The following is a 14,222-nucleotide window of genomic DNA, read 5'->3' as shown; positions in this document are numbered from 1 at the left end:
AAAGGCTTTATAAAGAGATGAGATAACACAGCATTCAAAAATGACATCAGCATCTTCGCTATCTGTTTTAATTTCCAACCCCTCGTAAATCTCAAAGGAAGAAATCTGATACTCTCTCAGCTGAGCTCTCCGGGTCTCCTCCCGCCGGAGCTGGGATTCGACTTATCAGAGGAACCTGTTGGAGCTTTTCTCGAGCCCCACGTTGGGCGCCAATTAAATCTGTCACGGTTTAAAGCTGGGCTGGCAATTAAACCTGCAGCAGACGCTCTCTGTTAACCCTCCCCCCCCCACCCGAAGGGAAAGGGAAAGGGAAAAGGGAGAGAGACTTACGGGTTGGAAAGTTAAAACAGTTTTAATAAACCTATAATAATGAAAAAGAGTATAATAATAATATTGGAATAATCAAATATATACAAATATATATATAAAACCAAGATCGAGCTCCCCCGATGTCGGCAACGTCACCACCGGCACTGCAGGGCAGGCTCCGGGAAGGCCCAGGCTGGGCCTAGCGACGGTCGAGAGCTGGATTCAGGGATGCACAGATCAGGATCGGGGGCAGCAGGAAAACAGTCGGAGTCCTCCTTGGACACCGGCCATAGCAGAAAAAGCAAGAGCGAGCAAGAGGAGCGAGACCCTCGTGATCCCCCCGCTTTATACCGAGAATGACGTGTATGGGATGGAATACCCTCGTTGGTCAATTTTGGGTCACCTGCCCTGTCTGCTCCCCGCTGCAGCTGCGACCCCCCTTCGGCTTTTCACTTGTAAGCAGTGAGGAATTCAGCGGTGACCTTGGTTTCTCTAAGAAAAAAGTACAGCAAGAGCCTTACTGCACAACATCCCTACCGGTGCCTCAGCGATAACTACAAACTTCGAGCGTTATCAGTCCTGGAAGCAGACACTGTCTGCAAAAACATGCAGTTAGTTTCAGAAAGTGCAGTTATTTAGAGGAGACTTAGCTGAAAGTAAAAATCACTGAAAGGAAAATCGGCCTGGTTTAGGCCAAACCAGGACATATGGTTGGTTAAAAGAGAAAAATCTAGATTTTTTCCAACCACCCTGATGACTCTATCATGTTCTGTTGTGATGACCATGACAGTGTATGTTACAGTGCCAATTAAATCCCCCCATTTGGGCTTACCTCCACTGGTGTGACTTGCTGGTGAGGCTGTTTGGTGCGTCACCCACCCCGTCTCACTCCCTCAGCTCCAGTCTGTTCCTCTGCTCCTCCATATGGCACAAACCAGGGCTGTGATGCTGATTAGAAGAGCTTTAAAATTTATCTTGTTTGATTTACACCTTCAAAGGTCTCTGAAAAATGTAAATGTGTATTTTTGGGAAAAAAAAAAAAAAAGTACATTTTTGAAACAGCCCCTGTTTAAGCACATGTGACAAAAGGCAAGGAAACAGAGGGCCAGACTGACCAGCGAGGTGTAAGAACCCATTTTCTCTCCTTTGGTGAGTGGCTGGTGGCTGGGGCAGTCCCCGGTGGGGCAGCGGGCAGCTCTCCAGGCTTGGCCCTACCCGGTGGCAAGGGGCACGGTCCAAGGGAAGCAGCAGGCTGTTGGCAGCGGGTCTGGACAGCTCTGCCAGGAGTGGCATTTCCTCGGGCGGTTAGAGAGAGGAGCGAGAGGATGACAAGATGAAATGTTGGGGGATGCCTGAGGATTGCCTGCATTTTGTGATGTGTCCCTGGGAAGATAATTGACCTGTATAAATACAGATTAATACAACCAAACAGATTTGGACGCTTAAATCAGTAGCTTTTAGAACAAATGGTTGCTGCAGGACCCCACTGCCTTAAAAAAGGGGGGGACGGGGATGCAGGAAAGAAAAGGCCATTCCCTGCCCACGTGTTCCCATCAAACACACACAGTGCCTTTTATTTGCTTATTTCTGAACAGCACTGGAGAGCCACGAGCCCAATAACTGGCCATAATGAGGTAAAACTGCTGACCAGGGCTTAGCTGTATTTAATTAAAACTCCGGTACACGCACAGCGTTAGCAGGGCATGCCCGGGAAGTGTCGCGCAGCACCCTGACAGCCTCCCCACCAAGGGCTTTCTCGCACCCCGCCACCTCTTCCTGGGGAGACCCCCGCGCTGGAGCCTTCCCTCGTCTGGGAGCCGCTGCCAGCGGGCAGTGGCCAGTCCCCCGTCCCTGCAGGGCTGGGTGCCCTCGCCGGTCCTGGCAAGTCCACTGGAGGGGAGCTCAACCTTCACATTAGAGATGCCTGGGAAAAGTAATGTGAATAAACATCAAACTACCAACTGGCAGCATTTGCAGATGCCCTAAAGGTGATACAGGATCCTTTATGTTCTTCTAAATTAGATTCACAGAAATCCATTTGGTGATGCCAATACCGCGGGCCCAGGAGCACTAGATCATCCTTTATGGGTGCATAAATACGTGTTTCATTCTCTGTCACATTTAATATCAGCAATGATTTCACACACAGCTGTAGATCACCTCCCTTTTGATCACAATCTGCCACCCTTTTCTAGCCGTTCAAATTTATAGGAACATTAATAGTTCAAAAATAATAGTGTTTATTGTGTACTAGATTTCAATAAATTAGGAGGAAGCAACAGTTCCTAACAAAGACTCCAGAAAGCAACAAAGCTGGGCTGAATGTAAGCTTTTTCAGCCTGCTTAGCACATCCTTGTCTATTGGCAGAAAGTTTGCATTGCAGCTGTGAGAAAATAATTCCATGGATTATGTGACATCGATTCAAAGTGAAATTCAAAGCCAAAGAGAAAGCAGGAAAGCATTCCCTGTGTTCTTACAGAAAATATCACTACTTCAATTAGGTGCTACAGATGCTTGGAGTAAACATTTTTTCCACTGGTTTTCTTAGAACCCTACTCACTTAAATCTCCAATATTCTTCTGCATGTTCATTTTTCACCCCAGTTTAATACCATGCCTCTGGGTGTTAGTGGTTAAGGGGATACTGCCAAGCAATGTAAGCCAAGAAAAGCTGGGATAAGAAGGGAAAATATGGCCTTTATATAGTAAATAAACTTTTCAGCCTTAATGTTATGGCTGCTGTCAGCATAACTGAAAGGGGAAAAAAAAATAACCCAGTGTCTTGGACCTTGTGAATGTCCAGTTCTTCAGTTTTCAATCTGCTCCCAATCCAATGGAAATAACACGCACAACTGAGCATTCCAGCCTCTAATAAATCTCATCTTTGTGTGGAATCATTGGGATCCGGAGTGAAAACCAAACTAGATAAGACTTTTCAATATTTCAGTAAATACTGACTTTTTTCCCCAGTAAAAACTTGAGTTCTAGGGAATCTAAATATACTGTTGATATAACCAGCGTATGGCAATGTCGGAATTGACACCTCGAGCATCTGTGATTAGCACATGTGAACCGCACATAAATAGATGTAACACCTGTATGGATATCTTCAAAACAATAATAAAAGCTAGCAACCCTGGTGTCAGGAAAAACTGTGAGCAGACCAAATACTAATGCTCCATTAGATAAAAACCTCCTGACCTACAGAAGTCCTTCCCAGGAGCACTGATGGGCAGCGTAGCCCAGAGGCAGGAATGCCGATGGAGACGCTCCTTCCTCCCTGGCTGCAGCTTCGCCTTCCCATGGCACCTGAATGGGAAGCTGGACCTGCGGCTCTCCCGCTCACTGCTAGAGAGACCCAACTTCTTAGTCCTCAGCGCTCATCTTGGTCCTAGTTATGGAGCCAAGCCTCCCTGGACGTGCCACGCTGTTCTCCACGTATACCATCAGAAAATTTTCACCCCAAGTTACTGTAGTGTGTATCCTTCCCTCGCAAAAGCATGGGCAGGGAGAAAGAGAGGAAGAAATCACCAGGTTTATAGGTGTTATAAATGCAGCTTACTTTGGAGCTAAAAAATCCTGGCAGATGGCACCCAACATCTGGGAGAATGTTAATGCCCAGATATAAAATTTGTTTTCTTTATATCTCTTTATTGGGACCCTATGTGGTTACAGTGTGTTGTGATAAGATCTATTTCCTAGGCTTGTCTCTTAAATTTAAATCTCAAAGCAACGTTTATAAACATTACAACCTATCAGTTATTACTGTAGCGCAGGGCTGAATTCAGATCAGTGACAGTATGCATAAATATGTCACATAGAAGTACATCTGCAACACTTTCGCAAACAAACCTCTAAGAATATTTTTTTAAAGAGATGGCTGAGAAAGAACAAAAAATAGGTTATATTAGCATACCCCAAGAAAACAAATGGTTTGACCTTGTAGGAATAAATGTAGGAACAGCTCCATAATCACACAAAAACCCCCAAAATCAAAAAAGTTCGCTGTTTTGGGGGCAGGAACCATCCCTCTCTATTCCTCTTGGGCAGCAGCAGGCAGAGCAGGGCGCACGAGCGTGGCAAGCACTCCTAAGCCCTGCCATAACTGCATGCTACAGCCCTTTCCAAGAGGCAGGTTCTGCCCGGGTGCCAGGGCAGCAGTGCCGGAGGGCAGCCCAGTGCCCTGAGCCTCTCCCGGCTGGTCACCAAGGAGCTGCGGGTGCTCCTTGGGGAGCAGACCTGAGGGTGACGCTGGGCTCCTGCCTGGGGAGCCTTGCCCACCCCGGGGTGTTGGGGGTCACCGGGGTGCAGCAGCACAGCACGCTTCCCACCCGCACCGTGCCCTTCCCTGTAATTAGCTCAGTTGTTGGAGTAGGTGGGGAAATCTGTGTTTCCCTCTTCTGACCTCTGCCACAGCTCCCTCCCGGTCCCCCCAGGGACGCTGTGCAGATTTTGCTTTTCATCACCCATGCAGGAAAACCAGAGATCCTCTTGGTTTGGGATAGCAGGTCAAGTCTGTTCCCAGCTGAAATATTGCAGGAGAAAACAACAATCAGAAGAAGGATAGCTTCTTCCCAGCCCCAGCGCCGCACCACGAGCCCTCCATGCCAGCTCTTCAGGGGCTGAGGGAAGCAAGAAGCTCTACTGAGCTCGCTAAATTAACAGCTAGGGTAGCAAGGGCTACCTACAACAGCTGTTCCTCCTGAAAAACCTAGAAAATATTCCCATCAAAGGCATAAGAGTAAGAGACCTGGAGATGCATGTCCTTTAAAGGCTGGATCTCCTTAACATCTCTCTCTTCCTCTGCCAGAAACCCAGGAGAGAGTAGACAGGCAAGGGGAGGATGCTGGTAAACACAACCTGCCGCAGAGCCTGCGGATGGCCCAGCTGTTACTAGAAACGTAGATGGAATGGGAATATTTTCTTCAAACCGAGTAAAATCTAATCATAACAGTTTGTTTCCACAGCCCGAGCCCCTTCGCAATGCATTAGCAGTTACTGCTCCAACCTCTCACCTCCCTCGCCACTACATCCAGCTCCCAAGGTCGCTGTGGGGAGATGGCATCACCCCTGCGTGCAGGCTGCCCAGGATGGTGCTTACCGTGGAGAGGCTTCAGCAGGGATCGTGGTGTGCCCAGCAGGCTCTTCCTCCCCGTCCCCAGCCTGGCTGCTGGGCTGGCTCAGCCGCCTCCGCCTGCCTCACCCCACCAGCTCCTGGTGGTCTCAAGCTACATCTTTTGGATTTGGATGTCAAGGCCAATCACACACAGAAGGGTTAATGAATAAAGGGGCTGACATTCATTCCAAAGCATTTGGAAATCAAGTTGCCACAATGTATATCTAATTTCAGACACCTGAGTTTGAAAGGGTTAATTTACCAAGTTATTATTTCCTTATTCTACTGATAATTCACCAGTTCATTAAATAGCATATTAACACACTGGGGAAAAGAAGACAGCCAACCAATCAACCAAAAAACCCCAAACCAATCCACAAAAGCAAAGATAATGATTCACCTTGCAAGAAATGCTAGCAGGTTAGCTGGGGTATGGAAGCTGCAATAAGCTAAATGAGATTTGTTACCTTCCATCCCCATCACAGGACATTTCTCTCCTGTGAGGTCAGGTGTTCTCCAGATAATTCCCATAACCTTTGACCAACTAAATAGTTGCATGGGAGGAGAAGAGAGAAAAGAGCTCAAATTCACTTTTGCAAACATTAGCACAGTCTGCAAGAAATGCACAGGCTGATGAGATAAAATGAGAGTGCTTTTAATAGCAAAAACATGTTTTCTTTGGCCTACATGCAACCTAGAGCTTTCCAGGTGCTCAAGCCTAAACTAATCATATAGATCCAGAGAGGCGTTAATTATCTAACAGGCACAAAAGGAGGCCTGAGGAAATGATTCAGTGCGTGGGTACAGCCAGCCCTGGCTCTTGGATCACAGTGGGATTTTTCATCAGCTCTGAAAGCCTGAGGTTTATTTTTCCCTGCATTTCCTTCCTGCTAAAGACCTCCTTGGTGCACAAAGCCTTGAAGTTTATCTGTGCTCTCTTAGCAGGAGCCCAGCTTTGGGTGAGCCCAGTTTGAAATCAGCCGCTCAGGCTTCGAAGACAGACACTGGCCTTCAGAGGTGCAGCTGGAGCCCACCAAAAACTGATGCCAGCAGCTTCGTGTTTCAGCTGGTTATTAGAAGCGGTGCATGGAGTAGGACCGCTCATTTCTCAACACCAGGTAAGCACAGCCTGCCAGGAAGCCAGGAAGGTGCCACGGGGACTAACATACCCATGGCCCTGCCAAGCTGCAGCATCTGTCCTAACAGCAAGATGATCTCTTTCCCTGCTACGCTGCCCGTGCACCCAGACCACGGGGGGCCATGGGCTGGTTGTCTAAGTCATCCCTCTGGCCCTGCTGACTAGAAATATAAGCAATTCATCTCCTGCCTAAATTTACAGCAAACGCTCCCCATTAGGGCAAACTCACTGCTCTGAGGGATTGTCCTGGGAAATTAACAGCTACAACCATTTCCTGAAGCTGATGACAGCACACACTGTTCCCAGGGCAGATGACTCAGTGGATTCATCTTGTTGTGGTGTTTTGTTCTCAGCCTCAGACACCAGAGCCCCCAAAAGTACCTTTTGCCTTAGAGCTTTTGCCACACAGCATCCCAGCTTCACAGCTGCCATGAGACAGACGCTGCCAGGAAGGAGCAGGAGAGCGAACCCTTCGGGCCTGGTGGGGCGAGAAGCCAAGAAGCCATCGCTGTCTCACCATAAGGAAATGCAATTAGCAGTTTTGCCCCAGGTGGCAGATTGAGTTAATGCTCCCCCCCACCACCCTGGCATTTCTGCTGTCCCATGCCACATATTCTACCCTGCTGTGGATGTCCCTTCCCTCGTTCCTATCTCCCTGCTGGGACTGTGAGCTGCTCTCAGGAGCAAGGAGCTGCCCCATATTCGTGTGATACCTTCCATCGCAGATCCCATCCCAGCTGAGCTATAAATAGAAACAGTAAGTTGATGGTGGCTTCTGCCAGGCTTTTACCATTGCCACCATCAGCCCTGTAGTGGGAGTTTCCCAACTATCACATTTAATGCTGGCTGCGTTTTTTCACAACAGTTTGTACAAGTTGGGACTACTTTAACTCAGTTTTAATTAGAAAAAAAAAAAAGGAAAGGAGAAAAAAACAATCAAAAATTATCCAGATGAATCTTTTCATGTGCTCATTTTTTTAGACTGTGTTGAGCAATATTTTCTCCACACTTAACTAGGGTGGAAACAATGCAGATTTGAGAAGGAGCCCTTACATCAAGCTAAGGCATACTGCAAAAGACAGGCTTTGCGAAAGAAAGGAGCTAAAGTAGGGCAAAATAAAACAGACAAAAGGGACACGTGTTCCTCATCTAGTGTGTAACTTGGTAAGATGCCTCAGTGCAGTTAGTTATAAGAGCTGGCTGCAACTGGTCTTCCCAAGGAATTTTCAAGAGAAATAGGTAGGGCTTCAGCTTTGGGTTAGTGCTCTGTACTGAAACTTATTTTATTTGCCATGCAAAAGGATATTTGAACTCAGCACTTCATTTCTATTCAAACCTCCAAGTGCAGCATGAGTGGGGTGATGCTGAGAGCCTTCTGTCTGCCCACTGGATCAAGTCTGGTGTATCTGTTATGACCCAGGAGTATGATTCCTACTAAGGCAAAATAATCCAACTTTATGCTATTACTCAGCTCCTCCGAGCTGTAGGGAACATCTTCCGCAGTCATTTTGGACTATCTTAGCGCTGCAAAGCCCCCAGTGAATCCTCGCCACACCCACAGACAACAGAAAAATAGCCAAGAAGAACTAAAGGAAAATGATGAAGAGTTGTGTCATACCTTTAGGACTGGGCAGAAAAGCTCAGCCATTACCTACTGCCTGGCAGCAGCCCTGTGACATAGAGAAGAAGGTGGGATTCCAGTACTTGATCCCACACCTTTCCAAGCAAGCCAGTGATGTTCTGTTTCCCACACTTCTCCAACCTAAAGTTTATTACCTGCTTCTCACTTCCCCCATGCCCCTTTTCCCTACCCATGCAGCCCCTCGATGCAGGGGGGATGCTTTCAGCCTCGACATGGGACTGCAGCCAGCTGAGAGTCCCAGGCAAGACCAGTGTCATGGGGGCACGCACACAGATGCTGACTACATACAGCTTGTTGCTGTTGTGCTCTGCAAGGGGGAAACACTCTGCACAAGGTGAAGTCAGAGCTATTGCTGTTGTCCTCAGCCAATATATGGGACTCCTGTACTTTCAAATGCGTTTATTCACTCTTCATTTAAAATAACAGTGCTTGCTTTAAGGCAGAGCTGATGACAGAAAAAGAACAATCTGCCCTTGCCATTTCTATTGCAGTCCTTCCAGAATATTTTGGCTCAGCCTTCGACTGTCTCTAGGGCCACTGTGTATCTCTACTATCAAGCCTGACTCACCAGACCTTGAGGTGGGCCACAGGTGACAGTTCAAGAATCGCTGTTTTCTCCCATTTGAAACTCCATTTGGCTTTGTCCTGAACTGGAACACAAAAGGTCATGTTTTTGCAACCTCCTGTGACGTGTGGGGAGTTCAGAGCATTCTTGGCTCAAATACTGCTCGTGGGGAATCAACCACATGAACCTGCTCAGACAAGCGGCTGTGAAGCCGGGTTCACAGGCCCCATGCCCCTTGCTGCACACGTGTGACGAACTCCTGACAGAGCACCTACCCCACAGTGAGCTGTAGCCACAGGACAGTGTTAAGCTGCTGTGGTTTAGCCAGAACGCTGGCACAGAGCCACTGCTGTAAAAGCAGACAAGTATCAACATTTCATCAACATTTCCCAGGGGAAACATCTCCTCCTGGTTTCCTTGATGGAGAATTGAATTCCCCTGCTCCCCCAAACCAAGTGTTGGATTTTGCTTTTGTAAAAAAGGAAACTCTACCTTTTACTGAAACCACATATTTCTCTCAGGAAATAGTGAGGGTAACCTCCCAACCAGTTCAACTTAAGCAATCTTCTGTACAGCATCTGCCACCAAGAGACACAGGCTTTCCATTCAAGAGGTGTCTTCCCAGCCTGGTACACTACACCACGTTGTCTTATTATCATTAGAGCTTGAACTGAGAAAAAGCACGGTAAAACTGTTGTACAAGCACATGGATATTTCACTATAGCCAAGGAAGGTTTGTGACCACATCCAGAACATGGAAGGTACAGAAATTTCTCAGGATTTGTGCTAAAACTTGTTAACAAAAAAAACCACAACTGATTTTTACTGCTTATTCAGTTCAGTCACTAGAGACCAGCTGTTTTCAGGCTGCTAGATAGAGAGTTCAACAGCAAGTTCAGTTCAGTGTCAGCTATTATGTCCTTACGGCTGTATTTCAGACTAAGTGCTATGTACAAGAAGATCTCATTTTTCTAGATGAGGTGATGACCTGAACACAAATACCTGGCCACAGTTACGAGCAGATCTTTTGGAAGGATGGAAGGCAAAGGGAAGGAAATACAGTGATTATTCAGATAGTACAGATGGCTCTTTTAATAAATTAACAGTCTTGTAAGAAAGATCTAATTAAAAAACTGTTTATACAACAGCAGTTTAGGAAACTTGTAAGCTGGAAAAAACTTGAATGTTTGACAGGTACGATGCTGACTTCCAGAGATCTGTGATGGATGCTGAGTCATGGCCATTTTGGCCAAAAAAAGCGTTCTGACCGATAACTCCTCTGGGAAGCCAGGGCCTACACACATCTGTAAATCTATTTCATTCTGTTACAGCTCTTATCCTGCAAAGTTCATGGGCAGGTAATTGCCAAACCTGTAACCACCCAGAACACAACATGCATTTTCAAAGAAAGGTGATTTTAGAAGAAGTAAAAAGGGAGAACATAGTAAGTATGTCCTTTGGAGCAGGCTGCAGTAATGCCATAAAGCCTGGAAGTTGAGCTTTGCACTAAGGGCAAGATGTTTGACATATAAAAACACAACACAGCAGAAAGCAAAACCCTCACAGATGTGTCCTCCTAGTAGTCATGTGGGGGGAAACCTGTGCTAGCTCGAGTGTAGCACACAGAGCCTTCTCAGCCCAACTCTCTGGGACATTTCCTCGATCTATCCCTAAAAACTGAACGTGCAGAACATTGGTTTTGCAATATGTTAGTTGTACTTATTAAAAAACTTTCCATAATGCATACAGATACCATCTTCTGCCATGGCCTAAAAAACACTTTAAACAACAATTTCCTCAAAAATCAAAGAAAAATTTATACCGAGCTGAAAGATGATGACAGACTTCAGCAGGATTAAGCAATTTCTCTCAGCATTTTTGTGGGTTTAACTAAACCCAGAGATTACTAGCAGAAAGGAAAGAACCACCCCCAGATTTTCCATTTAAAAAAAAAAAAAAAGAAAAAGAAAAAAGAGTGAAGAAACATTCGGAGAGAGCTGTAGAAGGCAAACAGGCTAGTTAGACATGACGTGCCGTAGCTTTGACCTCCATTCAACAACCCGCTGTTATTCCCATGCAAATCAATCGCTGATATGGTTTTCTTCTCACCTAGCAGCTCCAGCTCTTTCTGAATGTTTCTGCTTTCCAAGCTTGCAAAAGGAGAGCATGCACAGGGAGGGAAGTAAAACACAGTTAAAAAGATACCAAAACCAGTAAAGCCTTTGGCTCTATGAGCACCAAGAGAGTGACCAAAGCTGCAGCACATCTTCAACAAGTTGCTTCCAAGAGCTCTTGAGTGCCGAGGTGGGCACAGGGCAATCCCGTGGGAGGGCATGGCAGCTCCACACCTCCGCCTGCCCTCAGAGCCAGGCTTAGGTGAAGATGGCCAGGTACCCGCCCGTCAGTCACACCGTGGAACAGAAGTGGGGCAAGTATCACAGGTAAGCAGACTGCTTCTGCAGAGCAATGCAGGGCAGCTGCAGTCGATGAGTCCCCCCTAGTCCCGGAGGGGAAAAAACCCACATACTGGTCTTAAGAAGTCAGGTGCACTGATTGCACCAGCTTTGTAATGTGAATCTCAGGTTAAAGCGTCTCACCTGCTGCTTCAGGAGCACTGTACAGCCCTCCAGACGACAGAGTTGGTTATTCTGAATGCATAACATGTACGATTGCTAACAGAATAAACCTGAATCATGCTGGATGCTTTTGTTAAAACAGTTAGGAAAAAATTCTAGTTGTCTGACAGAGAATCACATTGTAAAATTAGAGATGAAGCCTGACAGGATGGCTTTATCTATATTTATGAAGTGCCTGTCAGTGATGTGGGTATTGTCCAAAAAAATTAAACAATATACTTGATTGCTAGAGTAAGGACCAAAGATCAAGTGAAGTTCACAGAGGAGCTTGTGCATTTTCACACAGAAGACTAGGGCAAAGGTGTTAATGGTATATACACCCTGTATGTACATTGGAATTTATAATGTATTTTTATAATATATATGTGTGTATATTATACATGTGTTTGTGCATAAAAATTATGTACCAAAATTCATCTTCCTATTTGGGCCTTGAAATTCTCACAAGTGTTTTAGTTCTGACACAACCTCCATGCTCCAGGTCCCCCCACTGCCATCACCTAGGGATGCACGTGATGGGAACGCTGCCTCAAGCCTGGGCAGTCCACTCCCCCCAGCCACACCGTCAGTGCCCCAGCCATCACCTAACTTGTTGTCAGACCTTAGCAGCAGAGATGTTAGGGCCACTTTTGAGCTTTTCTGTCACCCTTCCTTGGTGACACAAGTCTGTGGACCACGTTCATATTGCAAACAGGAGATTCTGCCACCTGAGATAAATCTCACCGCAAATGATGCTCATACACAACAGGTGATTCAGCAAGTTAACGCAGCAAGTCTCACTGAAAGTATGTCTGTGAAATGGTGTCTTGATAGATTAATCCTTGGTAGGACCTGAAAATTGGTAACTCTCTAATGACTCAAATAGTAAATCAATAAATTCTAGGATATTAAATCCGAAATAGAGTAAGAAGAGTGAAGTAAATAGCAATATCTCGTATGCAGATAAAGAAGTCTACAAAGATTTTCTAAACAATGCTGGGAAGTCAGATTTAACTCCTCTCTTAAGTAAGGAAAAAAAGAGGAAACAAATGGACTTTTAACCAAGTTATTACAGTTATTACCTGCTTGTTACATGATCACCAAAGAGTTAAGTACCAAAGGCCGGCAGTTTTTCCACGGTGTTTTACATTTTTCAGTACTGAGACTGAGAGCCATTGAGCACATTACCACACGCAAGCAGCTCCCCAAGCCCCCGTCCCTCCCTGTGAATAGCTGGCTTCTGCTCCGGTTTAAAGCCAACCAGATGCCAGAGCTTGGGAGGCTTGGGGATCGCTGAGCACTGCTCCGGCGAGCTGGGGCGGCAGCCAAGCCACGCAGAAAAGGACAAGTCAGGTAACTGGTTACAGCAGCTATTTTTCCGCTTATGCTTTTTCTGTCTCCAAATAAGCATATAAACCAAAATGCAACTGAGTGTATGCGAGGTCAGGCACGGGGAGGGAGGGAGGCAGGAGGAGCTGCCCCGCAGAAGGGCTGAGTCACCGCGGTGCTGGGATTAGGGTCAGTGGTGACGCGGCGTGGGATGGGGTAGGGCAAGGTTTGGAGCACAAACACCCAGCCCTACCGCGGCCCGAGGACGACACGCAGGGAGGGGAGGGAGGCTCCAGGCAGCTCCAGGGCAGAGAAGTGCCCCGAGCAGCACGTGGTCCCACTCCATCAGTCGCAGGTCTGGCCCCGCAGCAGTACAGATGCGTTTGGAGTTTCCCAGTATGTGCTGAACATCTGGTTCGTTATTTTCAATTAAAAATGAGCGAGCCGTACCAGCTCCTTCAAGGACACTGCCGTTCAGACTGCTTTTCTGCACAGCATACCGAACCGATTTAGAGGGTGAGAGAAACTGGGTTTGGTAACTCAAATGTTCTGGGGTTTTGGCAATGTGACAAAACTTCCTGATGAGATGGACACATATAATGCCCTTTCTCCTTTCCCTTGCTGTTCTCCTCAACCCAGGCATCTGTAAGTAATTATCTTTGCATCACCTGGAAGTGACATTCGGAATAAATTAGATTTTAAGTAGAGCACAACCTCTGCTAATAATAGACACAAGATGGTTGGTTACCTGGTCTGAAGGGCCAGTTCTCTCTTAGTCCCCTGCGGAGGAATATTCAACAGATAAATTTTAATAGGTAACAAAAACATGTGGGATTCACCAGCTGGGACTATAATTTACCCACCTTTAACAACCATTACTTCATCCTCTGCTAATACAGTTATACCAGGTAACTGAAGAGGATAAATTGCTCTGTTGAAATACCTTATGCAAAATGTCTGCTAAGAAAGAGAACACAAAGACAAATATTCCGTGTATTTTGCTTGTGGTAATGTATTTATCATCCTGATTTTGCTTGGCTCTGATTTCTGATTATGTATAATCCAAGTGACAAAATGTATAATAATAATAAGCAACTTGCACCCAGACAAAAAGGCGCTGTCGTGGGTTTCACGCCTGTCTCTGCTCCTTTGAAACAGTGAATGGGTTCTGAGTTGTGACTGTAAGTTGTGACAGGGAAACAGAGACCGGTCCTCATCCAAACCATGATCAGCACTGCACCACCATGCCTTGATCCCTGTTTAGAGGAAAGCTAACGAATCTTTCCAAGGAGGCTGTTCAGAGCAGGGCCAGGCAGCGAGGCAGAGGACAGGGCTGCTTGCCAGGGCTGCCGTCCTCGCTGAGCATCACCGTGCTCCTGGTGTCCCCGCCGCACTCACCCTCACCTTCCTCAGCAGAACAACGAGCAAACGCATCGGGTCAGCGGAGGCCCATGGCTCAGTGGGGCTGTGCTACTCCACAGCTGCCGAGGCGGAGTGTCACGGTTTTA

At 46.6% G+C, this 14,222-nt stretch overlaps 1 long non-coding RNA gene across 1 annotated transcript; it reads right to left on the bottom strand.

Annotated features, from left to right (window-relative positions):
* Window positions 1-539: 539 nt before the first annotated feature.
* Window positions 540-2,329, bottom strand: LOC137666586 (uncharacterized). Its single transcript, XR_011048669.1, has 3 exons — window positions 1,425-2,329; window positions 1,142-1,311; window positions 540-801 (listed from the first exon to the last, which is right to left on the bottom strand). It is a non-coding gene; the product is annotated as an uncharacterized lncRNA (long non-coding RNA).
* Window positions 2,330-14,222: the final 11,893 nt, after the last annotated feature.

Source organism: Nyctibius grandis, chromosome 8 (assembly GCF_013368605.1).
Source record: "Nyctibius grandis isolate bNycGra1 chromosome 8, bNycGra1.pri, whole genome shotgun sequence".
Classification (NCBI taxonomy): domain Eukaryota; kingdom Metazoa; phylum Chordata; class Aves; order Nyctibiiformes; family Nyctibiidae; genus Nyctibius; species Nyctibius grandis.
This window is presented reverse-complemented; position numbering and strand designations above follow the sequence as displayed.